This window comes from Varanus komodoensis, unplaced genomic scaffold (genome assembly GCF_004798865.1).
Source record: "Varanus komodoensis strain SLA01 unplaced genomic scaffold, ASM479886v1 scaffold13_1, whole genome shotgun sequence".
NCBI classification, from domain to species: domain Eukaryota; kingdom Metazoa; phylum Chordata; class Lepidosauria; order Squamata; family Varanidae; genus Varanus; species Varanus komodoensis.
The window spans coordinates 7,118,016-7,130,078 of NW_025335408.1; the positions used below are offsets into that span (position 1 = coordinate 7,118,016).

The 12,063-nt window shown below is 39.0% G+C and overlaps 1 protein-coding gene across 5 annotated transcripts in view; it reads right to left on the bottom strand.

Annotated features, from left to right (window-relative positions):
- The window catches only part of IMMP2L (inner mitochondrial membrane peptidase subunit 2), a 520,099-nt gene that overhangs the window by 450,911 nt on the left and 57,125 nt on the right, over positions 1 to 12,063 (bottom strand). The gene's annotated exons all lie outside the window — the stretch shown is intronic.

Genomic DNA, 12,063 nt, shown 5'->3' on the forward strand with positions numbered 1-12,063 from the left:
CTCCCACTTGTGCGTGGCTTGTCCCATTTTCAGCCGTTCTTGGCTGTCACTGTATCTCTCTCCTCCAATGCTAGTTTGGAACTCCCACAGCCCAACAATCTGTCCTCTCTCTCTGTTTTGGCTTGTTCTGTGCTGGGTGCTTTTATGAGGCACAATTTATATACCAGGTTTCATGGAAAAGAGAAGGGAGAATCTTTCTTCACATTTTTCAAGAGATCAAGACTAGTGTTTGACTATATATGTACCAACTGAAGCTTTCTGTGTGTTGTGGAATGAAAGTAACAGTTTTGACATTCAATCAAATGAAAGAGTGAGGCCCTAACATAGATAGATCTGGTGTGGATTAAAAAAAAAAATCTAGTGCTAAAAAAGCTGTGCTTCGCCAATTTCTCCAATTTTACTTTAGAATTTGCTTTTGTAAATGGAACTATCTAAATACTTCAGCTGAAACAGATGCTGCACTTCTTTTTCTTTTAATTTTGTTGGTGTGTATCTATCCACATGATGGCATTATTATAATACGGCCAGCATTTCACATGCAATCTCCACATCCTGTCTTCAGTGTCCATATGTTAATAGTAGAGGGGAAAAACTCTCCTTTATCAGAATAATTTCTTACTTACATGTGTCTTTTATTTGTATGGTATTAGTATTTCAATGCACCTGTCAAACACAGTTCTTTGTTCATGTCATTTGATCGTATATTTTCAAGGTGAGCTACTGGTGAGGCAGGAACTTACAATACCATAGTGACACTATCAGCAGATCTCCTGGAAAAAAATGCCCTAAACATTACAGCCTCACTTTAAAAGAGACCTTTGAAAGCCTTGGCAGGAGATAAAGAATAAGAGAATTTTGTTAAAGACAGAGCATTCACTGGAAAGTAATTGGAAGGAATCGTACGTGCAGAGGTGCAACAAAGATGCAAAGAAACTCTGGAGTTATTCCATTTATGGAAAACCTCCTTCTTCAATCAGATGTTCCTCATCTGGTCCTACATCTCTCCCTTGCAGAAGATGTTATACCTTCTGTTTTATGCTCTGATAATCTCTAAACTAGATTACTCTAATGTACTGTACATAGGACTGCCCTTGAAGACTATTCAGAAGCTGCAGCTTGTGCAAAATGCAACATCCAGATTAATAACTGGAACCAGAAGGTCCAGACATATAACGCAATTTCTTTCCCATCTGCATCAGCTGCTTATATACTTCTGAGCACAATTCAAGGTACTGGTTTTAACCTATAAATCCCTACATGGCTTTAACCTAAAAATCCCTACATGGTGTGGCAAGGCCAAAGATGAAGTCAGGAATAAGTGACAGAAAAGACACAAGAGAAGACGACACGTGACTGGAGGCAAAAGCTAACCCAGGAACAGGAAGCAGTCATCACAAAAACATGTGCTGATGTGGCAAAGCTAAGCAGGATTGAGAAGTGCTTTGTAAGAGTTCTTGTGGCTCCCAAACAGTCTGTATATTACACTGGCTCCAACCTTGCAATCACCTACAGGTCCAATGCTAATCTTTTCAATTCTTACAGGATTAACCAGGTTGCCTTCTCTATCAGACCCCTCAAAGGAAGCAGCATCACTTTGCAGATCTGACATTACTTATTAGACCTTCAAGGACTGTTTTGTCTCCATCCTTTCTCACATAATTTAATTTATGCTTTACTGAGTGTATTACAGAAGGGGAAAGGGCCATTCACTTGGCCAGTGGAAACCGGGACTAACTATCTTTCTTCTCCAAGTTAGCATTCCGAGATTCAAGAGCAAACCCACTTTTCTTCCAACTTGGATTAACTAGGAGGAGCACAGAAAATAGAGCAAGTGTATTGCCCATGAGCTATCCAGCAGGATTGGCATTCAAACAGCTGTCAGGATTCAAGAAGTCCTCAAGGAGTTTCCAGTTTGTAGGATCAGTGATTTGTCAAAGACCTGGCCATGTTGTGAAATTCAGAACTGTTCCAAGCTATTGGTACAACTGCCATTTAACACTCTCTCCCACTGGATGGAGCCTGCTCCTGTCTGTCTTCAGTATGTAAAAGATTTGGGAGGAACTAAGTGATTAGAATGAAAGCCTGAGTACTAATGGAGAAAAACTTCAATCAAGTTCGCCACTTTTCTTTAAGCACAGGATTCCATTTCTGGCATCCACCAAAATTATTCTGAGCGGTTTAGTACATGTGGGCTCCCAGGCTGATGTTAAAAGAAATATTGAAGGGATAATGTGATACATATCCAAAACACTCCAAGAATAGGCTCAGATTCATTGTTATTTGGACACCACTGCTGAAACAATGTGTCTAGAAAATTGTGTGGTCCTTTTTGATCAGATGTTACACTACCAACATTGCTTAGGCACCCACACTAAGACAGGAGACATGATACTTAAAAGCCATTGTGTCAGCTTCATTGTCTGTGTTTTATTACTGTTTCTACACTGTGTGTTTCAGATAAACCATAGGATTCTGAACTTTGTCTTAGAACTCAAATTATAGGTGCTTTCTAAAAGTTGCATTCTCATTTCCTTTTAATAATTCCACATTAATTAACTTCTGGAGGTATCAAAGACAAAAGCAGACAGCTCATAATGCTACTATTAAGAATGGCTTGATGCAATCTGCAGCTTAACCAATATGCCAAAGTCACAACATGAATAGTTCACTTTTTGATATTATTCTTTATTGGGATACATGACTGAAAAGAGCAAATGAACCAATCCCAACAGATATTGAAACAACCGTTCAGATTATAAGCTACCATTTCATAATATTCTATGTAATTTCATGTGAATAAAATATTTTATTATGTTTATTAATTTTTATTAATAGTAAGAAAAATCAATCCTTCAACAAAACCCTAAAGATTTTGTAAAGAGAAAAGATGCTATGCTCTCCCTTTTTAAGAGAAACTGAGACAGAAATTTGTCTACAGGGAACTAACACATTAACTAGAATTCTGACTGGAGTTGTGGTTACGTTGCTACATTTACAACATTTTATTTAGAAAATAAACCTCATGGCATACTCTTAGGCAACAGAGCATGTCATACGCACGTTCAAACATATACTATTAGTAAAAGATAGTAGAAAATTGTCACTGAGTAACTATACAAGTGAGCTGCTGTGTGAGAGAGTGAACATAATAAAAGCCTTTCTATTCTCAACAAAAGCAGACACATCTGTGGCAAACCTCTACTTAATGCAAATTTTCACTTTGATTCATCTATCTCTTTATTTAAATTCTCAGTTCTAAATTTTTCTTCATTTCCCTTCTCTGTAACTCAGTTTTACCACTGAGTTACAGCTTCTCTGTACATACTACAGTTTTGACCAATTCATAAAGAACACTAAAATAAACCCAATTATCTACTTGCCATTTAGCCAGTATTTGATAGCTAGCATTTTAAACAATCCATGATTCTATACAGTTTTGACATTGAACATATTACGTATCCTCGACTTTTCGTTTGTATTCTCACTACAGCATAAGGTTAAAAGTGTATGCTTTTCTGAAAAGTAATGACCACTTTTTGCTGATGGGGCTGCTATGCCAAGGAAAACCTCTGTCAAGGAGTTTTAAGTTTCACATATAGTAATGCCATTAAAAGCAATTACCAGACTTAATGGAACATTGGCCTTGCATAACTTTGACACCTCCTTAGAATTATACCATTAGTCATTGCATAAAACCATTAAACTTCCCCTCATCACTTGTCCTTTCTGGTTTTCAAATTCTCTTTTCTAATGGCCACTTCATAGGACCATATTTCACTTATCCACCATAACACATACTTCATGCTGTTTAAAATCAGGTGTTTTCGCTGCTTTTCTTCCAGGCTTCTTCGGGTAGATAATTCACCATGCCAAACTGTGTGGTCAAAGGTTTGATTTGGGGCATGTTCAAGCCGGACACAGAAAATATCACACTTTTTCTAAACAAGATACAGCTCAGTCATCTCTATTTTCTTCCCATGGTCTTGTCAATGAGACTTCCATCAGGTCCTGGCACATTGGAGATCAGTAACAACTTAAATCTTGCAGCCACCATATGGAGACAGCTAGTGAGGGGCTGATACATAAAGTATTACGTGTAATTGTAGAAGAAGTTGAGTATTTTCAGACAAATGAGAGACCACTGGATCCCTAACTTCGAATATTTGGAGGGCTGTCAGATAAATCAATAAATTTGTTTTCTGGTGTTCTGGAGGATACCAAACAACAACAACCATGGCTTCAAATTACTAGAAAAATAATTCAACCTGAACTTCCAATGGAACAGTGGAATTGAATGCCTTAGGATATAGTGGACTTTCCTTCATTAAAGTACTTTAAGTAGAACTTGGATAACCACCTGCATGAGCAGTAAGTTGAACTAGATAGTTTCTATTTGATTTACATCACAAAAAGGGCACTTACAGCTAATCTTGAGATGCTTTTCAACTGCATGATTCCAACTGAAGACAGCTTTTTCCATGCACTGCTGCATGTTGAAACAAAACTTAGTATTACTTATACGTGCTTCATTTCACAAACAGAAAGTTCTCTCCACAGTTATATGGAAAAACAAGAGAAAGAAAGCATGAACTGGTCCCAGTGGCCTGCACTGTCATTAAGTATGGCCACAGATTCATATTAGGCTTAATTGCTGTGAAAAAACTGCAGGACCTCAGTGAGTGCATAAGATCACCAGCTGCCAGGCACTGTGAATTCCTCACTTCTTCCTCACAACAAAAATAAGGATATTTTTGTTGACGTTAATAAGGATAAGATGGCTTTCCTTGACCTCCTTTCCCTTGACTCCCAGGATAGGGAGGTAGCTCGTAGAGGGAAAGTAGAACTGGATAAAATCTACAGTGGGAAAAGTTTTTCTTTGGCTTTCTGCTTGGGACCATGAGTACAGAAGGTTTTCATGTTACCAGTATCTGGAGCAACTTCAGTCACATCAGGAAGACCTGTAACCAAAGGGACATCTGTAAGCTTTGCTTTGGCTTGTTTATTCATAATCTATATCCCTACTCCAAACATATATGTATTCAGTAAACACTATATCATCTTTGACACAATGTTTATTTATTTTACTCATGCTTCTTCTTAAATATACTTGAATGTGAAATGAGCTGCCTTGGCTGGACCAGGCTGAGGTTAAAACAAGGAAGAACAGGAGGAAAACTAGCAGGTTGCAAATTTAATTCATTATGCCTCAAACCACCAGAAGATGTATGAAATTCAGGAAATAGAGCTTTACCAATGCTTATTAATAGAGCTATATCAAAGCCTGTCTATCTTTATACTCAAATTGCCCTTCGTGAATTACTGCTAGAAGCCAAGAGCGAATAAAAAAAACTAGAGTAATTTATAAATTGTCTTATTGCATTCATATCTTCTGAGCAGCTGATACTGGTAGTGTTGCTGCCTTTCAAGATTATATCTAATTGGCCTATGCCAGTCCTTTGAAACATATATAGAAGTAAAACTATAGAAGAATGAGGGGGTGAGGGAGATGGGTAAGTTTTGAAATATCTTCCTACAGAAACAGCTATAGCTACAAGAAAAGATCCATTTAGCCTCTGCTAACTATACAAATGTAATACATATGCAGTCCAAATATCTGAGTAAGTATCCAAGACAAGTGTTCAGAAAGAGTGGTCCTCAGTGCATTGGGTAATGGATGGCAGAAATTTATCTTTCCAAAGTATAAGTCTCTAAACAACCATGACATTTCTCGTGATCCATTACTGCAGAGCATCTGATAGCTTGTGCACCGCACAGATATATTAAGAGCACAATAACATCTGTACATTTCAATGACTTGTGTAGGACAACAGTACAATGGGTTACACCAGACCAGAAAGGAGCAACCACAGATATTTTGCTCTACAGTTTCCACTATTCCTGATGATTTGCCATGCTGTCTGGGACTGAATGAGAGTTGAAATCCAAATTTTAGAGGAGACCAGGTTGGAAAAGAAACATTTGGACCTTCACAGAGCATTGCAAAGGAATCCAAACATTGCAACTGGGACCATACACGTGTACCATGGCAATTTGTATAGTTGGAAATGTGAAAATTAAAATAAGAAAGCAAACTTCTTTATCAATACTTCTAAATGAGAAAGTGTCGTTTGTGTGAAAGCAGAACAACCCTCTTTTATTTCTTAAAGAGTATATTCTTCTCCAACCTGGTCTTCACACAATTTGTTAACTTTCTCTAAGAGATGAGTTTCTTCTAAGAATTCTGTGCTCATCCTATGCCTCTTAATTTTACAAAGAGATTATTTCCACTTGTAAAAGATATTCAAGTCCCTAGCATTCTAACAAACATTGTTTAACAACATAATTCAAAAAACTGGGAAGGGAAGGGAAGGGACAGGGATGGGAAGGGAGCATTGATAAAAAAAACTTTTTTCAGAAAACATTTGCAGTGTTAAGCAGAGCATGTGAGCTGACAGATGGAATTCTTATTGAGCAATTAGGGGTGGGGAGAAGATGGACAATTTTTTTAAAATGCTAAATAATAAGCCTACCAAAAATAACAATGAAGAAGAGACTCAAAAATGAGAGGGGGGATCAAAAAGTACATTAACTGTGCACCGAAACTTAATGAATTAACTTAGGAAAGTGTATTTGAATGCTAGGAAAGCATTCAAAGTGTGGCTCTGAGAAGAGCTTTGTAAATGCCTGGACTGGCAGAAACATAAAACAAGTGGATGATCAAATCAAACCAAAGCTTTCACTGGAAGCAAAAATAATGAAACTGAAGCTGCCATATTTTGGGCATATCATGAGAAGACAAGACTCACTAGAGAAGACTGCTAGGGAAAGTGGAAGGCAGAAGAAGAGGAATAAGAGATGGATCCATTCCATAAAAGAAGCCACAGGCTAGAGTTTACAAGAGCTGAGTAGGGTTGTCAAATACAGGACATTCTGGGTGGCATTCTTGCATGGAGTTGTTGTAAATTGGAGATGATCTGATGCCATGTAACAAAAACAAAATTAATGACTTCCAACATTCTGAATAATAAATCTATTTTTAGTTATTTGTAGCAGTATAAGATATCCTTGCCTTGTCAAATATGCATATTTTGTATATAGAACTGACTGGTTTCTGACAAAGGAGATTAAGAAACAGACAAATTAAGTGGCTATTGTACCACGAAAAATGTTTGGTTAGCATACAAATCACATAAGGCATCACACCAGCACAGTCAAAACCACTGCAGTGAGAAAGAGGAAGGACAATAAGGATATACTCATCCTTGGTTAATATTTAAGTCACTCCTCATGGACTCTTCTACTTTTGAATCTTTTGAAAAGACATGCTTTTTGCTTTTCCATAAACAGTATTATCGAAATTTATGGCATAAAGAAGCACAACTTAGTCAAGCCAGAAGCATACACTGTAGTTTCTGTGATTTTTCCTTTGACAAGTACTATGGGAAACAAATTGAATTAAGTTACTGAACTGTATCAATCAACAGTGGCTTTCATTCTGTCAACTTAACACCATAAAACACTAGCCATAAATTGCAAGTTGTTTACAATGAAACCATGAAAAAGTCACGGCTTAGCTACATAATAGGTTACACTCTCTTGTGTGATTTTAACTGGCTCTGCCTGTATGGAAACTGCAGCCTGTTAACTTCAAATGCTAAGGTTTCTTTCTGTCAGCATCTTGTCTTCATAGGGCTGCTCACTATGAATCCCAGTGCCAATATGGCTTGTCAATGCCACTAGCTGTAAAATAAAATCCCTTAATCTAAATCAAGAACTGTACATGATACTTCCAAGATTACCCATGTAGTGCACAAGTCTTAACTCATTAAAATGGTGATTTCTCGTGACAGTGGAAAGGCAACATTATACACTCTTGCTGATGTTCTGTCACTTATGTTACTTTTTCATACCACAAAGACAAGTCTCCCCCTTCCCCATGAAAGTCACCGTTGAAGCTCTCAAGGATATAATGCATTATTAATGAGGCAGGTGAACCTTAAAATAGGAATAAAGAAACCATCAGTTGTCAGGTATCATGAACACCACAAAGGTTCCCTTCGTAAAAACCTCACATGATGGCATGTTTTTCTAAATGCTTATTTCTAAAAAGATTAAAAATAAATCACACCACATCTAGATGCAATTTGGACTTCCAACAGCATAAAGATGAGGAATCACTTATCTGCTTGCTTGGAATAGTACGTCAAAAACTACATCTAAAATAAGTTTCAGATTCTACAGGAGGTTTCAGTAGAAAAACAGAAATACAAGTGAAGTTAAAAAAAGAAGAAGAATTATTAAGCTGGCTTAGCACTAGAGCTGGCATGCCATGAAAACTCCTACATAGTTGATAGTTCGACCTAATTCAAACACATCCCAGCAAGCATTGCATCAAGAGAAAATAAGGTGGCTTGAAGGATGGGGGACCAGGTACTAGGCCCCAGAAGCTACCCCTGCAGTGCTTACTTCCAAGCAAGTCTATTTATTTCCATCCTAAAAATATTTTTCCAACTGCCTGCACTGAAACCAGCTTGCTACCTAATCTCTTGATGGCACTTGTCTGTGATATTAGCACTCCACCCACAGCTACCTTCACCATTCAGAAAGCTAATTTTAAGCCAGTATCCCACTGGACAGAAAGTACAGTTCTTGCTACCCATATTTAATCTGTTCAAAACATAGGTTTGGATCCCAAGGTGGCCTTCTGATAACAAAAAACAAAATCTACTGATGGAAGAATAATTTTTGACCTGGCATAAGTATCAAGGACCACTCAAGTTCATATACAACAGCCCGTTCCCTCCTTTTTTATCATGTTTGTAATGCTGCAACCTCAATTCACAGCACCATTCTACTATAATACATTTTCTCCTACTCTGCATTACTTTCTCATGTGTACAGAAATTCACAAGAACATACAAGTCATGATGAACGCAAATGACATGCAACAGATACAGACACACACACACTGTGCTCGAAGAATTACTATTGTGAAGCGGGGAAGCTATCTCAAAGCCAAGTACCAAAATTTTGTACTGAAGGCTTTGTATTACCACAAATATATTACGGAAGTCAAAAAAATGTTTGGTTAGTATACAAATACTCTGGCACATGCACTAGCATTCTGTTTCTAAAATAATGTTTGAAGAGGGAGAAATTAATATTTGCCAGATAAGGAGTAGGAAGACAACATTATTACAGTAGCAAGGCAGGGTTTGAAAAGTTGTATACTATGGAATGCGTTGTATGTTGGTTAAATGGAAAGCCACATGCAAGTAGAAATGTTAGATGAAGAGAAATAAAAGGAGATAGAGACAAAGTGATTAAGTGTTTTGTTATTCGAGTTAAGAGAACACTGAGTTTCCCCTTTCTGGTGGTCAAAGAAAGCTAGAAAATTGCAGTAGGCATAAACTGACTTCAGGTCTCCCAGCTTTTTGTTATTAATTCAAAATGGGGTGCTCTCCTGCAGTTGCCAGATGAAGAGGGTCACACTGCTCTTTGTACCAATCTGGGCAAAGTCTCCAAGGCAACAATGGAGAGACCAAATACAAACTAAACTAGAATTAAGAGATCCCAGAGCCAGAACTTTTTATTTTTAATGGTAATTTATTATGTACTATTGTATTTCAATGTATTTTATCATGTTGTAAGCCGCCCCGAGGTTTCGGCAAGGGGCGGCATAGAAATGTTATAATAATAATAATAATAATAATAATAATAATAATAATAATAATAAATATTGCAAAGATAAAATTTAAAGCCAGGAGCATTCAAAAAAGGGCTTCTCTTTAGAACCTGCTTATTGTGAAGAAGATGACAAAGAAGCAGGCAAGAAAACTTGGGAAAGAAGGAAAAGATTACCAGTTTTAAAAAGCATGACTAAGTAAGTAGTTGTTAGAAGGACATCACAAATTCATCAGAATATCCATATATATTCAATATTCACATGTATTCACAGTATCACTAAGAGCCACCCTCCCTGGTCTCAAAACCTGTATTTCATATGAATTGTGCAATTCACACAAGGCTGAACTCGCAGAGTGAGCTCTTTACTCAAAGTATACTTCACTATGAGATGAAGCTACATCTGGATGTACAAGCATCTGGGAAAACAAGGGAGAAGAATGGCTCAAGTAGATGGGAGCCTATTTAGACCAGGAACTATGAGCTATGAGTAAAAGCAGAACAGGTCAGGTAGGTGTTTGAGAATATTGGCAGTTCCACTGGAACAACTCTGCTTAATAAATGGAGGACAACCATAGACAATGAAGTACTCACTCCACTTGAGGCAGCCATTTAGTTCCCTATTTGGATAATCATTTTATTATCAGCACTAATGTAAGATATATTATGTATCATCCAGTGGTTTCTTGTCCCCGGTGGCTTTCAAGGCTCTCACTCCTGCCTCTTCCTGAATAAATGAATTTTTAGGTAAGTGCCAATAAAGCATACACACTACCTATGTGCAGAAAGCCAGCCATGGCTGAGCTTCTTTATGATTCATGCAAACCATTCATGGAAAAGCACTGATTATTCTCACTTACACTCACCATTCTTTTAATTTAAGCCATAATAAGTTGTAATGAAGTGCTACTGGCCTTACCCTTATAAAGATTGTGTTGACAAGAGAAAAATGTCCACACTGAGCCAATGAAAGTACAGTTTAGAAAGTTATGCTGATCAGGCTAAATGTTCATTAAAAGCTGTGATTAGTAGAACAATTTGTTGCACATATTGCATCTTAATATCGCTACTTAAATGAATTAATAAACTATCTCAAATTCATCCACCAAGCTACAGCTGGTGCTTTATTGGCACAAGTGGGTAAGAAAAACAATGCCAGAGGGAGAGAACTTATGACAAAATACCATCAAGAATCACAAAATGAACTAATTCCTGTGGAAGTAAATACACAAAAAACATTAGGCAGACGTTTTGTCCTCCACTCCTAAATACCATTTGGATTACCAGTGCAAATGTTACATATTAAACTTGACACTTTGTAGGGTCCTCGTTAGGATAATCACAACCCAGAAGGCAAAATATGAATAACCACAGAATCAACCACCTCAACTGAGCTTCTTGCCAATTCCCTGTTTGTTTCCCCATTAAGGCAGCAATAGCTGAGACAGTGCAACATCCAGTGTGAGAAGATCCCAAACCGTGGGACTGTCACAGAGAGCAAGTGAACAAAGGAGGGTCCCTCTTCCTTTCTTCCCACCCAGACAGTAGAAGCAGCAGTTTTCCTATTGCCTACAATTTAGCACCAGAGGTGCTGGCTATGCAGACATGCCTTTTGGCTCTGGCCTCTTGGCAGAGCAGCAGAGGCAGAGGCTGGGAGAGAGCGCTGAGTGACCAGGGGACTGGCAAAGGCAAGGTAGGAGCTGGGCAGCGGAGCAGAGGGCCAGGAGCAGCAGAGAGGAAGGGGGTGGGGCCAGGGAGGCTAGAGCAGCCGGGAGGAAGCCGACAGGCGGGGCCACCGGCCTGAGGGACTGATAAGGCTGCACTCAGCCACTGCAAGCCCTTTTGGCTCTGGCCTCTTGGCAGAGGGCCAGGAGCAGCAGAGAGGAAGGGGGCGGGACCAGAGAGGCTAGAGGAGCCAGGAGGAAGCAGGGGGGTGGGGCGTCGTCCCTTGGCTGCGGCCGGGCTGTCCGGAAACTCCCTTCCCTGAGACACAGAGGTTTGATTGGGTTTTTTTTTTGTTTGTGCTGTGCTTTGTTTTTCTTCCAATTTAAATTTAAGTTTTTTTTATCCTTGTGTGTGTGTGCGAGTGGGTTTTTGTCTGGGAGAACTGGGCGAGTGAGAGGAACTGCAGGACTAACAAGGCAGGGGACCAAGGTAAGGTCTCGGAAGGGATACTGATGGCAGCCCAGGAGATGGCCTTGGCAGGAGTCACAGGTGTTGCTGTCCACTGTGAGAGCTGTGACATGTTCGCCCTTCTCCCCCAGGAGAGGCAGGGATACACTTGCCCTCGGTGCAAGATGGGGACCCTGCTAGAAGAGGAGGTGAGGTGCCTGAGGGCCGAGAGAGCTCTCCAGGCCCCCCCGGAGCAGCCCCCCTCTG